The sequence below is a fragment of the Oncorhynchus nerka genome, linkage group LG9b, assembly GCF_034236695.1.
Source record: "Oncorhynchus nerka isolate Pitt River linkage group LG9b, Oner_Uvic_2.0, whole genome shotgun sequence".
Classification (NCBI taxonomy): Eukaryota; Metazoa; Chordata; class Actinopteri; order Salmoniformes; family Salmonidae; genus Oncorhynchus; species Oncorhynchus nerka.
Genome location: NC_088424.1, coordinates 14,027,131 through 14,049,689, shown reverse-complemented (window position 1 = coordinate 14,049,689; position 22,559 = coordinate 14,027,131). Strand labels below are relative to the sequence as shown.

Below are 22,559 nucleotides of genomic sequence, written 5' to 3'. Positions count from 1 at the left end.
AATAATTGAACCACATTTGTCAGTTAGTTGTTTGACATTTTGGATAATCGCTCAGCACTAGTGTAGAGCCCTCCACACGGACTCCTAGGCAGACGCAGTCTGTTCATTTGTGCTTGATTGCGAGGAGAGCTACTTTCAGGGACATTCAGGAACCTCCTTTTTTCCGTGATGTAGGTCAAGACCTTTTCATTTTAGCGAGTGTACTTGTAAGCTGCTTGAGTTCTGCTGTGCTGTTATGTGAGGGTGCACATCACGTCCCTTTGTGCACACACTGACTGATTTTCAAAGTCCCGAAGCCTTGGCAGTGTATAGTCTTAGGATTAGATCCGGAGTGACATTTGTCCTGCTGAGGTTGTGCTTATGCCTCACCTTTGCCCTGCTTCTGCTTGGCGTTAACCCTTCCTGGGTCTCAGGCTGTCTCTCTAGAGGTCTCTCAGGCAGACCTGTTCATATGCATGAGGTCAAATGCCACTCTCGACTGTTTTCACCCTCTAAGAAACAACAAACCCTGATAGGCCTACATAGGGCTGGACTATTTGTGTGACATTCATGGCTGTGTATTAGATCAGTGGTTCACAAACTGTGGGGGGCGAGCCGTTCTAATAGTAGAATGCACAAGGTGCAATTTTGAAATTGGGTAGTGCATCATCAGTTTTCCTCGTCATTGCAGACCTCAGAGAGCTATTTATAACTTGTCAGAAATGTCCAGATCAACTAGTCCATGTCAGCTAATGTTTTTTTAGCTAGGTCTTTTAGCCCATTGATTTTGTGTTGTAATGTTTGAGTCATTCAGATATCACATTAACACGCATAAAGACATGACAAAATGTGTAGAATTGCATGAAGTTTGCTTTAAAATGTTCTCCGCCAACAAGAGGGGTGTGAACAGTTTGTCATCGACAGAACTTGTGCCAAATAGACGTCACACTTTTTTGAGTGAAAAAGTTTGGGAACCCCTATCTTAGATGTTTTGTGACATTCATATAACCCTTAAAATTTTAATGTTAATGGTGATTCCATAGAGATTAAACGTCTTGTTTACAAAGGCTTTGTGCCAAACAGGAAGTAGCAATATTACCCTGTAACTCTGCGTTATTTATCTGCACCCCGTAAGGTGTATTTGTTTGTTGTCCTCCGTCGTCGTCTGGGTCTTGTGTAAAGGCTTATTTACAGATGGCTGGGATTGCTACCGGAGTCGTGAGATTATTCCACCATCAAGTCGAATGAAGGGGGATTATACAGCAGCACTGCTGTGAGTGTGAACGACCCGCCAGAAGGTACTGATGAGACGGCCCTATTGTACCAAGCCTGAGCAGATGGTCTCAACCAAAGGTCGCCACAGGAACAGTTGAAGGGTGCCAGGTCACGAGCACTTCCTTATTTCCCAAACGCAAACAAGCAGTGCAGAGGGATAGAGAAGAGCCGTGTCTACAGTAGCACTGCGGACGATTGTGACATTGACAGTATTCGGATAAAGTCACTAACTGCTCTCTACCTGTAAGGGCGAATTGTTTTAGGTTTCGAATTAAGTCAGCCTTGTCCAAGTGTTGGAACATTCTTTATCATTTTTGCTGAAACCAGACTCTACATTGCTGCCGATAAATGAAATACAGGAGAGAAAAAAAATGGTGCCTGATTTGACAAATGTTTTGTCCGTTGACAAAAATGACTTGCAATTTGTGGCAAATAACCTACATCTGTTGTTATTGTTTTTCCTTCAGCACCTGAGGCATCCTGTAACCTCAGCTGTAGCAGCAGAATCTCAGAATCAGAGAACTAAAGGGCCTGTCATGGCAGGTGGATGCATACAGGTCAACACACCTGGTGCTCTTCAATGGACTCCTATCTTCAGTAGGACTTCTCGTTCCAGGTGTCGTTGACAACTGAAGGAAGACCTGTCCTAACTATGACCTGTAACTATGTTTTCCCGTCTTGTAGCGGACTTGTAGCTGATAGAGCCCTTGACCTTGAACCAGTTAGAACTTGTTCTTCTCTGCCCCCTCCCCGACCCAGCCTGCTCCTCCATAAACCTATTTTGTTATGTGCTTTGCTGTCGTCCCTCAATGTAAAATAAAGATGCCCAAAGAACAGTATCAGTATCCCTGCCCCCTAATGTTGCCTCCCTCACTTTTTCCAGTCACAACTCCACCTGCCCGTATCCAGTAACTTAGGGACAAAGAGATCCTTGCTGGTGTTGTTATGACGATGAGTTGTGATCTCTGCAGTATTTACCTATAATATATAATATATAACAGTAATAGGAGAAAGAACCCAGACAAAAACCCACCTCTGTAGTCAAAATATTTGACAGAACTGCTCTTAGTGGAGACAGTTCTTCCTGGGACAGGATTGGGCTTACTTCCATTTTAACTCCATAAAAAGAGAAAGAAGAAATTAGCTGTTTCTGTTCAGCCTCCGGACTGACTTGTCCCCAACCCTGTCTGTAGGATTACTTTGAGGTCACGTCATGGTACACTACACTATCCCTGCTTCACCCATAATGTCTATCTGTGGTATAGCATCGTAACCTCTTAATCTTAAGACCTTTTGGGTCCATGATCCGGTTGTCTCTCTAAGACTTTCAGACTGAGACCACGGCTGTTTCAGGAAGGCTCTGCTTTCTTTTTGAGTTTGTGTGCATTTGTCCCTAGTTATTAGCCCTCTGAGTTGAGCCAGGGTTGTTTTGTTAGCCTATTATTTGTGGATGGGACATTTTTGTCTGATCTTCCTCCGTGAACTCTGTACCCCGGTGTATTGGGACAATAGGCAGTGATTACGGTGCTGTACAGTCGATCTTGGTGAATTAACCCCAGGGTCAGTGAGATCAGTCTGACGATGGGATTAAAGGGTGACCCAAATCCTCTGAACGGGGTTGGGGACGTAGTACCTGGTACAGTAGTACTCTTTAAGTATTTTAGTTTTGTTTCCGCATCATCTGACCTTTGTTTCACAGTCAGTCACTCTTACGTAGGTCATAATGAGGCCAGTTGTCTTTAAAGACAATGATTCGTTTTTAGGTGGTGTCCACTGACCACTGTCCATCTACTATTGGTTTTCCGGAGGTAAACTGCTGCATCAAGCACGACGCGGACAAAATAGTTGAAAATATGAATTGACTGGATGCCAAGTGTTCTCTGTACAAATGTACCATATACAGTATCTTTTGCTCAGCAACACCCTCAATATGTGAAAACGCCTATCTTCAGTTTTGCTTGGACGTCCCCTGGGATGAAGACTGACTGTCGTCCAGACTTCAGACTTTCCGGGGATCCAAAACAAGAGGATTACACTTATTCAGGTTGGTAGATACAGGTCCCCTCAGCCAAATTGGTTTCCCTGCCATAAAAAAACAGATCCTGTCCAAGTTAATACTCAACTATTTTGGCTAATGGACCCTATGTCTGGAGGGAAGGCTAAATGTAGGCTAGTACATTAGTACATGGGTCCACCTTGGTCAATCAGGTTGTCTCTCATAGTTCGGGGAGTAGGACTTTAAGTAGGATGCAGTTGCTCATACAGACACTGATTTAAAAGCTTTCCCCCCAAAATGCTTCAGGTTAGGATTTTATGGAAGCCAGCTGCTGCTAGGTCTGTGCTTATGGGCAGCTTTTACCCTGAGTGTTAGAGTGAAAGGGCTCTGAAGGGTAGTCAAAAAAGCAGGGTCAGGTTATGCAAAAAGTGGATTGCTGAATTTGGAGAAGCAATTAGGCTAGCGAGGTCAGGTACAGGGTGGCCTGAATGACCGCGTTTGAAGTTTCTCATGTTCTCTTTTGAAGATTTCTGTTATTTTTATAATAACATTAGCCAACACCAGTTTGTTTCAAATGAACCATGCTAACTTTGCCAGTGTAAATAGAAAGCAGTTTGCATTGTGCGTCTTAACTCAGTTGGGATCCTCATTCTCTGGTCTGAGTGTTCTCTTATCTGGCTGTCAATGTGGGTGTGTTCCTCAGGCTTCACCTCGTGTAGTCTTTCGGACCTGTGGACAGGGTCAAGGTTAACTCAAGTTTTGGCCTTTTGTTATGTCGTTATCTCTTCAGAGAACATTACCCTGAGAGTCATTGGCCTAATCTGTGTTGAGGGCTGCAGCAAGAGGATTATTTCTCTCTCGTGCACCTTATCAGAATGTCTAAGTGATCTTATCCTTCCCGTGCTCAAAATAAAGAATACGATACCTTTGCTTCTCTTTTCTGTGTTGACTTGTTGAGGTTAAACAAGGGCCTTGCCGAATCTGGTCATAAGGGTCTTGCCACATGGTTTGGCTAGCATAGCATTAGCTGGCCCGAGGCAGGATGTTAAGCTGTGATTAAGGTGGCAGGTAGATCAGACTGTATTAGTTTAATGGAGTCTGACAGCAGGTTCTCATGTCCTACTCAGTTATTTTCCTATGTGTGGTTGTACCATTTGGGTTGTAAAAGGCTCCAATTCGGGCACCCCTATGAAGGACGCCAGTCTACGATGTGTACCGTGATTCTGTGTTTCCTGATACGGCAGCTCTGGAAAGTGCTTGTCAACATTTGGGCTGCCAAGAAGAGCTGCTCAAGCAGTAAGTTTGTCTGCTAATTTGCTTGTTTCTTGTATCAGGCAAGGTGTTAGGACAACAACCTGTTAGGAATGTTTGTTTTTTTCAAGTAAGATGTGGCACATAGTTTGACGGTGTTGAAAGTTTGTATTTTTATACAGGCTAGTAGAGCTGTTGTGACTATTTAGCAATTACTATAGGCCCTACACAGGTCTATCTTCACCCTTGAATTCCTGCCAGTGTACCAGTATCTATGGCTAAGCCTTAAGTCCCTTTCCAAGAATATCAGTCTCATGGCCATGTTCAAACCAATATTCAGGGGTTTTCAGTCTTAGGCAAAATAGCCACAACATTGCAAGAAAGTGCATGAAATTGACACACATTCAGTCAACTTGTTATTTGTTTTACTCCATAGCCTATAGTTGAATTCTGTGTTATTTATGTGGCAGAAGTGTTATTTTCTCATACCCTTTTAACCTCTAGATACCACTTGACTGTCGTGTCGATCTCGATTTCAGTGTGGCTCAAATGTGTGACCAGTACAACTGTCACAGCACAGGGGGCGTCCCTCTCTCCTGTGACCAGTACAACTGTCACAGCACAGGGGGCGTCCCTCTCTCCTTCACTTTTCAATAAAAGCAGGCCGTTAAAGACGTCATAGAATACGGAGGCGGAGATTGACCTCCTCTTTTATTGTTGAGTGTCTGCGCTGGTTTACATGACGGATGAATCACCATGCAGCTGATTGATCGGGACTAACCTCCTTTTTAACAAGAGAAGACAATCCCTCTGCATGGGCCTCCAGTCGAAATAACATGACTCACCTCACTAAGGGATCCCTGTATTGGCTCTTACTACACGGATGGTTCTTTTCCTGTGGTTCTGTAGGTCCTTTGTTGCACAGAAGGCTCCCCAGTTCTCACACATGTTAATAATGAACTGAACCATCAGGTATGGTTACTGTTAGGGAGAGTCTTAAGACGGATGTTCTGGGCATACGTCTTACTGCTTGCTTGAACTAGTGCAATGACTCTTGAGAATGTTGGGTCACTGTGCAAAAGGAAAATCTTAAAAGAAGAGGGGGAAAAAATGTTTTTACGTAGACCTAGCCGATCCTACAGGGTCGTGCTGCATCTTTGCACACGTGACACTACACACACACGTGCTCTGGTGTGCTGTTACACTTGCATTCACTGCTTCGTGAGGTCATGGCAGGCAGACACTTTCCGTCGCCATTATGTTCTGGCTGACTAGTCTACACACACACACACTTACATATAGGGACACTGGGGCTGACGTTGGGTTCTGAATTCCTTTTTTGGGTGCAATAAAAAATAGTCTGGAATCAGAGCATGCAAAAACCCAAATATGAACAAAAAGTCTTACCCTACTAAGGCTCTGATATCACATGGACAACACCAGTAAGCCTGCCGCTCTCCGCACTTAACGCATAAACGCATGTACGCACACCGTAAGGACCGGCTCGGTCTGTCTACGGGGGCTGGATTGAGATCATTGTGTCTGTCCTCTCGGCACCGTTATGAAAAGAATGGCTGCTTCACTTCGTCTCCTGATGATTCCATTTCTGAAAATATAATACTGCTGCTGATACCCTGCCTGGCTCACCCTCACGTCTGACTATAGTAACAGTCCACTGAATGCCCATAATCAGATTAGAGAGGGAAAGGGGTGAAAGAGGGGTTATAAACATCCTACAGAAAGGAGAGAAGGTCAAATTATTGTATTAAACAGAGGTCATATTACATAGAAAAGACTGAAAACACCATCAGTGGAATATATTGCCTAGACCTGGCTTTTTAAATGTCATTTTTTGTTTGTTTTATTTAACCAGTCAGTTAAGAACAAATTCTTATTTACAATGATGGCCTACCCCGACCAAACCCTAACCCGGACGACGATGGGCCAATTGTGCGCCGCCCTATGGGACTCCCAATCACGGCCGGATGTGATACAGCCTGGAATCAAACCAGGGACTGTAGTGACGCCTCTTGCACTGAGATGCAGTGTCTTAGACCACTGCGCCATTCGGGAGCCCAGCCTGGCTGCAGCCTACAACATCTTAACTCTCAGCAGCATGTGTTTGCCTGGTGCTGCAGGTGTCAGTGGCACGCGTCAGCTGATGTCACGGTCTGACAGGTGGACTGCTCCCCCCTCCCTTAATCCTGACACTGCGGGTCCTTGCTGCTGGTGGAGGCCATCCATCTCGGTGCCTTCGGGGAAACCATGGGCAGGAAAGGGGAGGGTAGTAAGGGGGGTGTGGCTTTGTTTTCATCTCTCCCTAAAGGTCAGCAAAAAGTATTCAGTAGAAAGCGGCGGCAGTAAGAGAGGTGTGTGTGTGTGTGTGTGTGTGTGTGTAGGGGTGAATGTGAGCGGGGTCAGGTAGCCTAGCGGTTAGACGGTTGGGCCAGTGACTGAAAGGTTGCTGGTTCAATTTCCAGAGCCAACAAGGTGAGAGAGAAAAAAATCTGACACTCTGCCCTTGAGTAAGGTACTTAACCCTATTTGCTCCCGTATGTCGCTTTGGATAAGAGCGTCTGCTAAATGCCTAAAGTGTGTGTGTGTGGTCCGTAACAAGATTCTGGGCCACATTGATTGTCTAACCCGAGTCATCACTGTGTCCAATGAAATGTAATCAGGCACATGCCATGATCTGGTAATGCCTGCGTGTGCGATCGTGTCTGAGTGGGAGCCTGTTTCCAGGCGCCTGTGTCAAGTGACTGTTGTTTGTGTGTGTGTTTCAGCACTGGGAGCTTGTAGATGAATAACCCTAAGAGGTTTTCAGACGGTGCTGATCTGTTTTTTTGTGTGTGTTTGTGTTGGTGAGATGCGGAGTAGCCCTAATCGTATTACTTAATACTGCTGCAGAGGTCAATCTAAAGCAGCGGAACCTGTGTAATGGAAATTCATTGAGGCTTTATGTAGATATTTTTTTCTGTCAGTGTTGTCATAAATGATGTAATGAAGCCTGAGCATAATTCGAGTAACACTTTATGGATTGAACCATTGATGTTTTTACCTGGCCGCTATTTCACAGTTGAGCACGTTGTTCCTCTTTTAAAGCGGCACTAAAACAAGCGTATGTTTTGGGTTCTGATGGGGTACGACAGTGGAACTTAAGCTCATGAGGCATTTATAAGTTCTATTCTTCAAGAATCAATGAGTAGACCTACATATTATTCACTTACAAGTCCAAAAATGGATGTAGCAACTGCTGATTGCGTGTTGACTCATGGTAGAGGATACGCCACATGTATCAAGGCTTGTTTCCATGCCAAAGCTGTCTTATTTGGATGACTTGTTGTATTTAAAAATAATATATATTTCACCTTTTATTTAACCAGGTAGGCCAGTTGAGAACAAGTTCTCATTTACAACTGTGACCTGGCCAAGATAAAGCAAAGCAGTGCAACAAAAACAACAACACAGAGTTACACATGGGATAAACAAACATACAATAATCAATAACACAATAGAAGAATCTATATACAGTGTGCGCAAATGTTGTAAGATTAGCAGGTACCACACACAAGGTACCAGTCAAAAGTTTGGACACACCTACTCATTCAAGGGTATTTCTTTATTTTTTACTATTTTCTACATTGTAGAATAATAGTGAAGACATCAAAACTATGAAATAACACATGGAATCTTGTAGTACCAAAAAAGTGTAAAACAAATCAAAATATATTTGAGATTCCTTTGCCTTGATGAAAGCTTTGCACACTCTTGGCATTCTCTCAACCAGCTTCATGAGGAATGCTTTTCCAACAGTCTTGAAGGAGTTGCCACATATGCTGAGCACTTGAATGCTTTTCCTTCACTCTGCGGTCCAACTCATCCCAAACCATCTCAATTGGGTTGAGGTCGGGTGATTGTGGAGGCCAGGTCATCTGATGCAGCACTCTATCACTCTCCTTGGTCAAATACCTCGTATACAGCCTGGAGGTGTGTTTTGGGTCAGTGTTCTGTTGAAAAACAAATGATAGTCCCACTAAGCGCAAACCAGATGGGATGGCGTATCGCTGCAGAATGTTGTGGTAGCCATGCTGGTTAAGTGTGCCTTGAATTCGAAATATATCACAGTGTCACCAGCAAAACACCATCACACCACCTTCTCCATGCTTTACGGTGTGAACCACACATGCGGAGATCATCCACACCACGTCTCACAAAGACACTGCGGTTGGAACCCAAAATCTCACATTTGGACTCATCAGACCAAAAGACAGGTTTCCACCGGTCTAATGTCCATTGCTCGTGTTTCTTGGCCCAAGCAAGTCTCTTCTTATTTGTGTCCTTTAGTAGTGGTTTCTTGAACTCTGTGACTCATTTATTTGGGCTGCAATCTGAGGTGCAGTTTCCTGTGGCGGTCGTCATGAGAGCCAGTTTCATCATAGCACTTGATGGGTTTTGTGACTGCTCTAGAAGAAACTTTCAAAGTTCTTAATGTTCCGTATTGACTGACCTTCATGTCTTAAAGTAATGATGGACTGTCATTTCTCTTTGCTTATTTAAGCTGTTCTTGGAATAATATGGACTTGGTCTTTTAGCAAATAGGGCTATCTTCTGTATACCACCCCTACCTTGTCACAACACAACTGATTGTCTCAAACGCGTTAAGGAAAGTTCCACAAATTAACTTTTAAAAAGGCACACCTGTTAATTGAAATGCATTCAGGGTGACTACCTTAGGAAGCTGGTTGAGAGAATGCCAAGAGTGTGCAAAGCTGTCATCAAGGCAAAGGGTGGCTACTTTTTAAAATGTGTTTATTTGTTTATTTTTTTTACAGTGTGTATGTGTGTATAATATATATTGATTGTACAAAACATTACGAACTGCCTTCCTAATATTTAATATCACATTTACAATAGTATTGAGACCCTTTGCTATGAGACCAAAATTGAGCTCCGGTGCATCCTGTTTCCATTGATCATCCTTGAGATGTTTCTGCAACTTGATTGGAGTCCACCTGTGGTAAATTCAATTGATTGGACATGATTTGGAAAGGCACACACCTGTCTATATATGGTCCCACTGTTGACAGTGCATGTCAGAGCAAAAACCAAGCCATGCGGTTGAAGGGCACCAGATAATGTCTGTAGCATTGAAGGTCTCTGAGAACACAGTCGCCTCCATCATTCTTAAATGGAAGAAGTTTTGACTCTTTCTCGAGTTGGCCTCATGGCCAAACTGAACAGACGCTTCGCATTGCACGTGGTGATCTTAGGCTTGTGTGCGGCTGCTCGGCTATGGAAACCCATTTCATGAAGCTCCCAGTGAACAGTTCTTGTGCTGAAGCCGCTTCCAGAGGCAGTTTGATTTTTACGCGCTTCAGTGGTCCTGTTCTGTGAGCTTGTGTAGCCTACCATCTCGCGGCTGAGCCGTTGTTGCTCCTATACGTTTCCACTTCACAATAACAGCACTTACAGTTGACCGGGGCAGCTCCGTCAGGGAAGAAATTTGATGAACTGACTTGTTGGAAAGGTGGCCTCCTATGATGGTGCCACGTTGAATGTCACTGATCTCTACAGTAAGGCCATTTTACTGCCAATGTCTGTCTATGGAGATTGCATGGCTGAGAGCTTGATTTTTATCCATCTATTAGCGACAGCTGTAGCTGAAATAGACGCATTTACTAAATTGAAGGGGTGTCCACATACTTTTGTGTGTGTATGTGCATATATATATATATATATAGTGTACATGTGAAGTGTAAACATTATTAAAGTGACCAGTGTTCCATGTCTATGTACATAGGCAGAAGCCTCTAAGGTGCAGGGTTGTTGCCGGCTAGTGACAGTGACCAACCCTCTGTGTTTAGTATCAGCATAGGCAACAAAAAAAACTGTACTATCTTCACCACCTGGGGGTGGCCCGTCAGTAAGTCCAGGACACAGTTGCACAGGGCGGGGTTCAGATGCAGGGCCCGGAGCTTAATAATGAGCAGGGAGGGTACTATGGTGTTGAAGGCTGAGCTGTAGTCAATGAACAGCAGTCTTGCATAGGAATTCCTGTTTTCCAGGTGGGATAGGGAACACCATCCCTTATACACTTTCTGATTAACTCAGTTACTGTGTCAGTGTATGCGTTGATGTTATTCTCAGAGGCAACCTGGAACATGTCCCAGTCTGTGTGATCACACAATCTCGAAGCATGGATTCCGATTGCTCAGACCAGCGTTGAACAGTCCTTACCACGGGTACTTGGGGCTGCAGGTAGCCTAGTGGTTAGAGCATTGGGCCTGTAACCGAAAGGTTACTGGATAGAATCCCTGAACTGACAAGGTAAAAATCTGTCGTTCTGCCCCCGAACAAGGCAGTTAACCCACTGTTCATGTTAGGCCATAATTGTAAAGAAGAATTTGTTCTTAGCTGACTTGTCTAGTTAAGTAAAGGTTACATTTTTAAAAATGAACAATGAAATCCTTCCTGTTTGAGTTTCTGCCTTCTGATTTACCGAGGGGAGGGCGGGAGAGGGCCTTGTAGACATCCTGGAGGCGAGAGTAGCAATGGTCGATAGTTTATGATGGAACGGTAGCACAGACAATGTGTTGGTAAACTTCTGTAGCGTTTTCCTCAGATTTGCTTTATTAAAGTCCCCAGCTACAATAAATGCAGACTCAGGATTTGCAGTTTCCAGTTTGCATAAAGTGTAGTTCCTTGAGAGCCGTCATGGGATCAGCTTGAGGGGGAATATACACTGCTGTGATGACCTAAGAGTATTCTCTCTCTGTAGGTTAATGCGGTTGGCATTTGATTGTTAGGTATTGTAGGTTGGGTGAACAAACGGACTTGAGTTCCTGTACGTTATCATAATCACACCATGAGTCACAATCACACCTCCGCCTTTCTTTTTCCCAGAGAGTTCTTTATTCCTGTTTGCACAATGTAATGAAGACCCAGCTGGCTATATGAATGGAGACAGTATATCCGGAGAAAGCCATGATTCCGTGAAACCAAGTATGTTACAGTCCCTGGGTCTCTGGAAGGAGATCGACGCCCTGAGCTCGTCTACTTTTTTGGGATTGAATATTAGCGAGCAATATACTCGGAAGAGGTGAATGGTTTGCATGCCTCCTGAGTCAGACTAAAAGTTGTACCATCTAAACCGCTGTGAAATATATTTTCCATAACCAAAAACATTGTATTTTCAACTGTTTGAAGCTTGTCTACAAAACTAAAAGTAAAATACGCAAAAACTAAACATCACGGGAAGCATAGAAATGGTGCACATAGAACACATCTAATGTTTTTTAGACTTGCTCTTAATGAGAGTGACATCTATAACTCGCATTTCTATGTGGATTTGGTCGGGTCTCCCAAAAAGTTACATATTTCAGCTTTTAGGGTAGAAAACATTGAATAACTACAATGACCAGAATCCATTGCGCCTACAGCTGCCTGTTCTCATCGGTTCGTGCCCGGGCAAGCCTGTGTGGAGCCTGCAGACAGACCAGGAGAGCAAGCGTGATAGACACGATGGATAGAGAGCAGTTGCTTAGGTATCTCTACCCGACAATACATCTAATTGATTGATTTTTGTTATTCAGCAGGCTTAAAAGTATGCCTTTGAAGAGCCACTGAAATAGTGATTTAGTCAGACAGCTCTGCAGCACAGGCAGCTGCTAGCTAGCAGAGATGAGATGATGACTTTAAGAAATGAAATTAAGTCATTAAATAATTAAAGGAATATACACTGAAATATTGTATTCAAATAATAATAATAATAATAAATAAATAATATATAAAATAATGTGAATAAATGATGGTTAATAGGTGATAAGCACACAGTAATGAGCAGTCACTACCATCATGGGGCTTTTATTGTTTTCTTCTGTGTTAGACAATATTTGGCTTTGTAATAATTGCAAGGTCATATTTCATAATGTATTTTATTGAAATCAAAAACCTTGGTAAATTGTTTTTAACTGAATCAACGTCAAACAGCACTAATTCAAAACAATATTAATGACTGGAGATTTGGTGCCGATTCAAACTCTATTTTCCACGTTTTTAAAACAAGACATTCTCCCCTTTGATCAAAACCATGAAAAAGAGCAATCTATCAAATCCAACCACTATCGTACTCATACTGTTTCCTACTTCAAAACACAGGATTCAGGGATAAATTGTTCAGTGTCATCCATCAGCCCAGAAACTGTATCTGTTTAGACTAAGAGGCAAACACCTTAAAAAGTAGTTGTGAGTTAACATTCCCTCATAGATCCTAAGCAGCCCTCATTCCTTTCTCACAGTTCACACCCTCTGCTGCCAAACCCTGAAGTACTGTAGCTAGCTCGGCCTAGCGCTGTTGGCCAACGGAGCATCATCCCAGATGTTCCTTCCTTGCTTCAGTGTTTTCACTGCTACAGTGCTACAGTGTTTTTCCACTCTACACTGAGGCCAACGGGCAGCTACCAGGCAAGCAGCAAGGTAGCAGCATGCTTCTGCAGAAGAAGAAAAAGCAAAGACCCCAAATTCTCCTGGTGTGTTTAGGCTAATGTCAGAACAGAGGACAAACACCAGTGGACTAAGTTTGTCACTCACTGGTGATGAGGATGACATTTTTCCACTGTTAGACACTGAGGCTGGTTGGAAGTTCTCCTTTTAGCCAGCCGAGTTCTCTTGCATTTGGGATGCATTTGCTTTCATCTGAGACAGTGTTCTATCTATGGCAAGGGAAGGCTTTCCTGTCAATCTGTAACCGTAAACTGGTATCTGTACCATAAGCTGGTATCGCTGACAGAGCAAAACACTGATCGCCCACTGAGTCAAGAAGAAGGGATTTTCAAACACACCCACCTTTCTACATCTGCTGGTGTTAGTAAACAAACAGATAATGTATCCCAACTGTGACTATCGCCGCTAAGAACAGGATGGATTTAACTGTGACAAGGAAAGCTGTTATGAACAGAGTAGAATGCTACTGATCGAAGTTAGTTCTGCGTTTGGTTAGGATTTGATCATGTAGGCCTACTATCTTCTACCTTTTTTGAGTTTAGAACAGGGAACAGAGGAAGCCAACCATTCTGGGGAGCCATACGGTGCATGTAGTGCAACCTCCTTTGTTCCAGAACACTAAACACCTGACTCAACTAGTTGTGGTTTTGAACCAGTTCTGTCAAGACCATGAATAGTTGAAGCAGGGGCTACGGTGAAACCAAAAACTTGAATTTCCAAAAGGATCACTGCCTTGCTCGGTTCTAAACAGTCTTAAGTCACAGTAACCTTTAGCCTACATTGTCTAATTGTACACTGAAAAATCATTACAGCCAAGATTAGATTTAGCCTAGATTAAGCGATCACAGAGGCCTGCTGGTTAGGGAAGGGTCAGTGTAGGCCTAACCACCTGAATGGCAGACCCTCCGACAACTAGGCTTACTGTTGTGTGTAGCAAAACAGCAGAGAGTCAAAGTAGCTAAAGTTAAGCAATAACCTATCAGATGGAGTGCCCCAAGGGTGAGTCCTAGGGCCAGTTTCATTATCCCCACTGCTAAAAGTCATGGTCATTCAATAATGTTTGGGGATACAGATCCCGGACCTGCTTTTCTACATCAAGGACATTTTTCAGCCACCTTATTTCTCCCATGACTCCCACTGTCCGGGACTGTTTTTGTGGAGGTGGGGTCAAGAAGGAGAGGGGAGTGCTACTCTCCTCTCTGTTTTCCTCCTGTGCCATAATTAACACCACCGACACACACAGCATTCTGTGAGATGTTAGGGATGGGGATGAGGTGGGGTGAGATGTAGTCAGGCGGGTTAGCGACTCAAGGTGAGGCAGCGTGTGTGGGGGCGTCTGCCAGGAACCCTGTTTATAAATAGCCCTGCCTACACTGCTGCATCGTGGGATGCTGAGGCAAATTGTGTGGAGGCTGTGCTCTTTGCAGTGTGTGAGATAATCTGCTGTTTCTTATGAGGGAAGAAGAACAGATATGAGGCTATGCCACCATACTGTTACAAAATTTAGAGAACAGATTTGAAAAAGCTTTAGCCTAATTAATTTGCATCAAAATTGAAAAAGTATTTCTTATTAGGCTTATTTGTCAACAAAATAGCCCATACCGCTATTTTACTCTCTTAATTTAATTGCATTCTCTCAAAAGTCCTCCATGTGAAACTAAAGTAAAATAAGTTATGCTTAATTATAAACTAGGTGGTTCGAGCCCTGAATGCTGATTGGCTGACAGCCGTGGTATATCAGAGACTGTATACCATGGGTATGACAAAACATGTATTTGTACTGCGCTAGTTGTGTTGGTAACCAGTTTATAATAGCAATAAGGCACCTCTGGGGTTTGTGGTATATGGCCAATATACCACGGTAAAGGGCTGTTCTTTAGCACGACGCAACGCGGAGTGCCTGAATACAGCACTTAGCCATGGTAGCCGTGGTATCCCTGCTTCTTGACTCAGTGGGGGATCAGTGTATTGCTCTGTCAGCAATACCAGCTCCACCCCCTCGTGCCTTAATGCTTAATTAGAATATACCATTGTAAAATATTACATATATTTTTTAATTGCAAATACCAACTTCAAAATAAGTTCTAAAATACAGTACCAGTCAAAGGTTTGGACACCTACTCTTTCAAGGGTTTTTCTTTATTTGTACTATTTTATACATTGTAGAATAATAGTGAATACATCAACTATGTCATTTCACAAAGTTTGATCTCTGCGTGTCTGGTTCCCACCATGAAGCATGGAGGAGGTGTGATGGTGTGGGGGTGCTTTGCTGGTGACACTGTCAGGGATTTATGTAGAATTCAAGGCACACTTAACCTTGATGGCTACCACAGCACTCTGCAGCAATACGCCATCCCATCTGGTTTGCGCTTAGTGGGGCTATCATTTGTATTTGAAAAGGACAATGACCCAACACACCTCTAGGCCGTGTAAGGGCTATTTGACCAAGATGGAGAGTGATGGAGTGCTGCATCAGATGACCTGGCCTCCACAAGCACCTGACCTCAACCCAATTGAGATGGTTTGGGATGAGTTGGACAGCAGAGTAAAGGAAAAGCATCCAACAAGTGCTCAGCATATGTGGGAACTCATTTAAGACTGTTGGAAAAGCATTCCAGGTGAAGCTGGTTGAGAGAAGGCCAAGTGTGTGCAAAGCTGTCATCAAGGCAAAGGGTGGCTACTTTGAAGAATCTGAAATATATTTGGTTTTTGTTTAACACTTTTTTGGTTATTACATGATTCCATGTGTTATTTCATAGTTTTTATGTTTTCACTATTATTCTACAATGTAGAAAATAGTCCAAATAAAGAAAAATCCTGGAATGAGTAAGTGTGTCCAAACTTTTGACTGGTACTGTATATACAGTGCATTCGGAAAGTATTCAGACCTCTAGACTTTTTCCACATTTTTGTTACGTTACAGCCTTATTCTAAGATGGATTAAATTAGTTTTTTCATCAATCTACACAATACCCCATAATGACAAAGCAAAAACTGTTTTTTTTTATGTTGCAAATGTATATAAATGTAAGTATTCAGACCCTTTACTCAGTATTTTGTAGAAGCACCTTTGGCAGCGATTACAACCTTGAGTGTTTTTGGGTATGACGCTACAAGCTTGGCACACCTGTTATTGTGGAATGTCTCCCATTCCTCTCTGCAGATCCTCTCAAGCTCTGTCAGGTTGGATGGGGAGAGTCGCTGCACAGCTATTTTCAGGTCTCTCCAGAGATGTTTGATGGGGTTCAAGTCCGGGCTCTGGCCGAATGCCAAGACGTGACGCTTGGCATTCAGGCCAAAGAGTTCATCTTGTTTCTCATTGTCTTAGGTGCCTTTTGGCAAACCCCAAGCAGGCTGTCATGTGCCTTTTTACTGAGGAATATCTTCCATCTGGCCACTCTACCATAAACGCCTAATTGGTGGAGTGCTGCAGCGGTGGTTGTACTTCTGGAATACTCTCCTATTTCCATAGAGGAACTCTTGAGCTCTGGAGTGATCATCAGGTTCTTGGTCACCTCCCTGACCAAGGTTCTTCTCCCCCGATTGCTCAGTTTGGCCTGGCGGCCAGCTCTAGGAAGAGTTTTGGTGGTTCCAAACTGCTTCCAAGAAGGATGAACACCACTGTGTTCTTGGGGACCTTCAATGCTGCATAATTGTTTTGGCACCCTTCCCCAGATCTGTGCCTCAACACAATTCTGTCTTGGAGCTCTACAGACAATCCGTTTGACCCAATGTCTTGGTTTTTGCTCTGAGGTGCACTGTCAACTGTGAGACCTTATATAGACTGGTGTGTGCCTTTCCTGTCCAATCATGTCCAATCAATTGAATTGAATTTACCACAGGTGGACTCCAATCAAGTTGTAGAAACATCTCAAGAGTGATCTATGGAAACAGGATGCACCTGAGCTCAATTTTGAGTCTGAATAGTTATGTAAAATAAGGTACCTATTTCTTTATACATTTGCTAAAATGTCTAAAAACCTGTTTTGGGTTTGTCATTATGGGGTATTGTGTGTAGATTGATGAGAATTATTTTATTTAATACATTTTAGAATAAGTATAATGTAACAAAATATGGAAAGGTCAAGGGGTCTGATCACTTTCCGAATGCATTGTATTCTGTATGTGTATATACACTGAGTATATCAAGTTGCACCCATCCTAATATTGAGTTGCACCCATGCTGGCCCATGTTGGTGGCCCATGTTGACTCCAATGCTTCCCACAGTTGTGTGAAGTTACCTGGATGTCCTTTGGGTAGTGGAGCCCATTGGGGAGTTGCAGCGATGAGACAAGATTGAAAAAGGGGGTAAAATACAAATAAATAACAACAAAAATCTCCAGCATTGCAGTTCTTGACACACTCAAACCGGTGCGCCTGGCACCTACTACCATACCCCGTTCAAAGGCACTTCAATCTTTTCTCTTGCCCATTCACCCTCTGATTGAGACACACGCAATCCATGTCTCAGTTGTCTCAAGGCTTAAAAATCATTATTTAACCTGTCTCCTCCCCTTCATCTACACTGATGACATCAATAAGGGATCATCATAACTTTCACCTCGTCAGTCTGTTGTAGAAAGAGCAGATGTTCTTAATGTTTTGTACACTTAATGTATAGAGCCATGTCATCATGGAATGCTCTGCCACCAGAGGTTACTCAGGCAAAAAGCAAGTTTAGCTTTAAAAAACATAAACATATTGTATCAGAGCGCCTCTCATCTTTCTAAAGATCTAATTGAACTGCACTGTATATAAGAATATGAATATTTATATACGATTGTTTGTAAATAGTATTTTTGTCGTCTCTTGGCGCCTTTTCAATAGATATCTCTTATTTGTTTTTCTTGTCTATAACTGTTCTGTACTCTGTTCATGTATTTGTACGTTTCATGTGGACCCCAGGAAGAGTGGCTGTGCAGTAGCTAATGGGGGATCCTAATAAACATAACTACGCTGTGACTGTTTCACTCAATGTTCCAGATGTAGATTCTCAAGAGTAGAGCACTAAGTACACAGTGTACTCTTTCACAGGCTATGTCTCCTCTCTTCCAGCGGGGTATGCAACTGAAGTCCTCGAGGGCCTCCTTGCATGGTGCTAGCCCACTCTTTCTCCCCTCCAGCCCAGCACACTAGTTCCCCTGTTTTTCTGCAGTGCAGAACGATTGTGATTTCAGATAAATAATCTCTCTTTTTAAAGACCTGTGATTGAGGCCTATCACTCAGCTTTGAAATGTGACAGGCTTTCAGAATGTCACACGCAAGCCTTGGCACCTATCCACAACATTCCCTGTGAAATGTGTTGTCTAACTTGATTTCTGAAATGCCTCTGGTGACAGAGTGGAGCTTTTCGTCTTCCTTTTGGAGTTTGATGTATCTCTGTGTTCCCTGCATCTAGACAGCTCGCAGCGCTAGTGTCTGATCGGTCTGCACAAGTGCTACTCACACAGCGAGAGCATCTGCATCTAGGAGAGTGGTTGATGGACTATGTCACTGAACTTGACTAGACTGAGTTGTGATAATGAAGACACAGTAGTTGTATATCACAGAGTTTCTAATCCCAGAGGTGCAACTTCGCAAGACTTCCCGGGAACGCTTGCGAAGCAGACCAAAACAGACCAGGTTAGGGAAGTCAATGAGAGAAGTGAAACGTTCCTTTAGTTGTTCATTTTCTCAACCTAGATTCCAGCCAATGTCTTAAGTAGTTGAACATGTTATTACTCCAACCTCTTGGAAGTGACAAACTGACGCGTTTTCATTTTCGTCAAACACAACGTTATATCGAAGGAGTGGCTCTGATTTGACGACCTACACATGCGCAGGTTGGCACGAGACAACCGTTAGACCCGATGACATGTTTCTGCGGATGAACGCAGCTAGCCATCGTCACCATGACAGCACCTACCAGCGTGACCAGGGATTTCTATTGGAGAAGCAGTTTCTTCCGCTCTTCATATTGTCTTTGGTTGTACCCATAGACTATCAGTTTCTTGGATTTCGTTAGTGATCGTTTACTCGGTTTGTCCGATTGATTTTTCAGACCTCATGGTCTAATGACATGAGTCCATGTCCCACACCGTCTGTTGAGTAGCCTAAATTAAAAACTATTCTACTACTTGCTGTTTAGAGCTGGAGTATTCCTCTAGTACAATATAGCCTATGTGTCACCTAAGAGTGTTTCCTGATCTAACCAGACGTATGTGTTATCGCAGCTGTTTCCCCTGCTGACAACCTGCAGCGGTTGGAGGACAAGGGGGACTCAGAGTTGGCCAATGGACCAGAGTCTGCCAACACCTGAGCTCTGAACAGGTGAGCCCCATCATCATCTCCGTGTCCATCCATGCCTACACACCTGATTCAACTGAGTCTAGCCAGCCGGCCTGCCAGCCCCTGCTGGTATGCAGCTGCACAAGCCTCCCTCAAACTAGACTACTTCATCTTAGTCCATCTATTGGACCAGATCTATCAATTACAAAATTATCTTTGTGTAGGGCAGACACAATATAGACTACCTTTTGTGATTTGGTAGGCTTGTTAGGGCTAGACTTATATTACTATATAGCCTATCTACAGTGCAGTCTGCTTCCTAGTGCTGATTAGGAGATGCGGTATACAGCAGCTATAAAACATTGTTAATTAGTGTGTCTTAGAGGGTGTATTCATGCAGTAGAAGACCCAGCATGTCCGCTCATCTTGATGATATTGGAATGGGACTTGCGTAGACACTCTTACTGACAGTTGTGGCTGCTTCGCGTTGTGTATTGTTGTCGCCACCTCCTTGTCCTTTTGTGCTGTTGTCTGTGCCCAATAATGTTTGTGCTGCTGCCATGTTGTTGTCATGTGTTGCTGCCATGCTATGTTGTTGTCTTAGGTCTCTCTTTATGTAGTGTTGTGGTGTCTCTCTTGTCGTGATGTGTGTTTTGTCCTATATTATAATTTATTTTTAAATCCCAGCCCCCGTCCCCGCAGGAGGCCTTTTTGTCTTTTTGGTAGGCCGTCATTGTAAATAAGAATTTGTTCTTAACTGACTTGCCTAGTTAAATAAAATATAAAATAATTGTGTTCAAATTAGTCAGTCTTTATGGCTTAAAATCAGTATGGATAAGCAATGGACTATCTAGGCTATCGACTCCATTACACGCTCTTACAACGTGGTGAGTGACAGAATACGATATCTCTCAATGCTTTTCCAGAAGAGCGGTCCGCCGTAACAAATGCAGAATTAGCCAACGGGGGCAGTAAAGTTTAAGCAATGCACTGTTTGATTCCATTAGTCTTACACCGACTAGTCTCTGCATTCACCCAGACCAGTTTGAGTAAATGAACATTACTGCTGGCGTGAATAAAGCTGTCAAGAGGTGATGTGCTGGCAGCATGCAGCGTTGTAAAGAAGTGTCTGTGCTGAACAAACTGTCCCAAAACAGCCTCTTCCCCTGCCATCCCATTAGCAATATCTGTCAGTAGCTGTTAGGCCTGCTGATGGTGGGATCACATTCACCTAGCCTGTGTGTGTGTGTGTGGAGGAGGAGGGAGGTTTGTGCGTGCAAGAAGTAGAGAGGAGAGGGAGAGATGGTCAGAATTCATTTAGGATAGAGAGGGTCGTCAAATCACCCAGGGTGAGAGTACACATAACCCCACTACACACAAACAGTACACGTATTAAAAATTCCTATATCCTGATACTGGAGACCTACAGGGTGTGTAGGCTTTGGTTTTACACTCCTAGAAAAAAGGGTTCCAAAGGGGTTCTTCCATGTAGGACCCTCTGTGGAAAGGGTTCTACGTGGAACCAAAAAGGGTTCTTCAAAGGGTTCTCCTATTGGGACAGCCAAAGAACCCTTTTTGGTTCTAGATAGAAATAAAGGTGCTAAGAGTGTAGCCCACCTCTAACACTGCTGATAAATCTAATCAAGGTCTTGTTGACTTGCATGCTATATAAAGCCTTTGTAAGTTAGTTTTAAAGTGGGACCAAGCCTCAACACCCTGTGGGACTAGGAGTGACAATGTTATCCATCAACTTGGTGTAGTACACAGTATTGTGGACGATAGTCTCACTACTTTGCCACATGAGACTCAGTTTAAAGTGGGTCACCGCGTGTGGTGTGGGTGTGTGAGCGTGTGTTATTCCCATAGAGACTGTGGTGCGTGTGTGTTTGTCTCTCTGTCTCTCTAGGAAACCCTGTCTGTCTACATCTGTTTGCATCCCTTTTACATCTGTTTGCCTCGGACCACAGATGATTCATTCATAGCTTTACCTCCTTCTGTACCATCAACATCGATTATCTCAACATCCAAAATAAGTAACATAGGACTGCTAGTAGTCGTATCAGCACAAATATGCTTTAATGGAAACGCTGGCACATTTCGCGGAACGTTTTTAGCCTGCATTCGCTCCGTTCTTCCAACGAGCATCAAATTAAACGGACTGAGATTCCTCTATTTGCTAAAAATAGCAGAAGGCCTGAAAGAGTCTTTTCGTGTTGTAAGATTTAACTGAAATTCTAAACAGTTTTCAGACTGGATGGTTGAACGTTTATTTACGCTGCGGGGACGGCCAAGATGTAACGGGATAGCTGCAGTGTACAAGAACAACAGATCTATTACAGATCTATTTTAGTGTCTGTTGACCGAGGACACAATGTCCTGGCTGCCGTCAATATCTCCTCAGAGCGATAGAGATCATCCAAAGTCTTGTATTGAGATTGAAAAGTATTGACATAACTGTCACTGCAATATTTTGGGGGAAATAAAGCCATTTTCTATTCTACCCACAAAAATCTACCATAACCCCCCCCATCTCCCATTCCTAAATTACCTTTCTGGGCCTGGAGCCAAGAAATAACAACCCTCCCCCTTTTAAAAAAACAGTCCCCCTTAACCACACTGAGATGAGAGACCTGGGAATGACAGTCCTGTTTCCTGTGGTAACAACATCTGCATGTGAACTTCAGATAAGTTGTAGCTGGATTGAACCATGTTCCCAAGAACCACACACAGAGGTGATGGGAGATGGGGCCTTACCTCTGTCAGGAGTCCAGTGAAGCAGTGCCAGCACATATTCAATAAAACCCGGTATCTGGAAGGAAGGCTTGCATAAATCTGTAAACATTTTGGGGAAATAAGGACACATGTTTTGGGTCACAGGGTGTCTTTTGCATTCAAGTGAATTGAAATGACTTTAAAATGGCGTGATAATCTGGCCCGTATTTTGGCCCACCATCTCTGCTGTCTGTTGCCGATTTGTGTACAAGACATTGACAGATGGTTAGGGTTCCGAACCCTATTAAAATTCAACCACCAGTTGAATGACTCAACACAGAGACTGTCATTATGTGGGGGTAGGGCTGGGCGGTATACCGTATTTTACTATATGCACACCCGAAGGTACAGACACATGAATGCGCACACATTGTTGTATGGTGGTATTGAACATGTTGTGTTGTGGATATGTGGTGGTGTAGGGATGTTATATGATGTACTGTTTTATCTTTAGCTCATTCAGTGCAAACATAGTTCACTGTTTTATATGTTGTTTTATAGGTAATGTGGATG

At 43.3% G+C, this 22,559-nt stretch overlaps 1 protein-coding gene across 5 annotated transcripts in view; it reads left to right on the top strand.

Annotated features, from left to right (window-relative positions):
• The window catches only part of LOC115114310 (protein FAM110B-like), a 46,032-nt gene that overhangs the window by 15,089 nt on the left and 8,384 nt on the right, over positions 1-22,559 (top strand). Inside the window, exons 1-2 of one of the 5 annotated variants that reach the window (XM_065013354.1) lie at positions 4,370-4,546; positions 19,220-19,316. The exons of 1 other annotated variant lie outside the window; for it this stretch is intronic. The gene's annotated coding sequence lies outside the window, so the exon portion shown is untranslated. Of the gene's footprint in view, positions 1-1,721; positions 2,071-4,369; positions 4,547-19,219; positions 19,317-22,559 lie in introns of those variants that run through there. 3 more of the 5 variants (XR_010461777.1, XM_065013353.1, XM_065013356.1) reach the window with 3 other exon arrangements.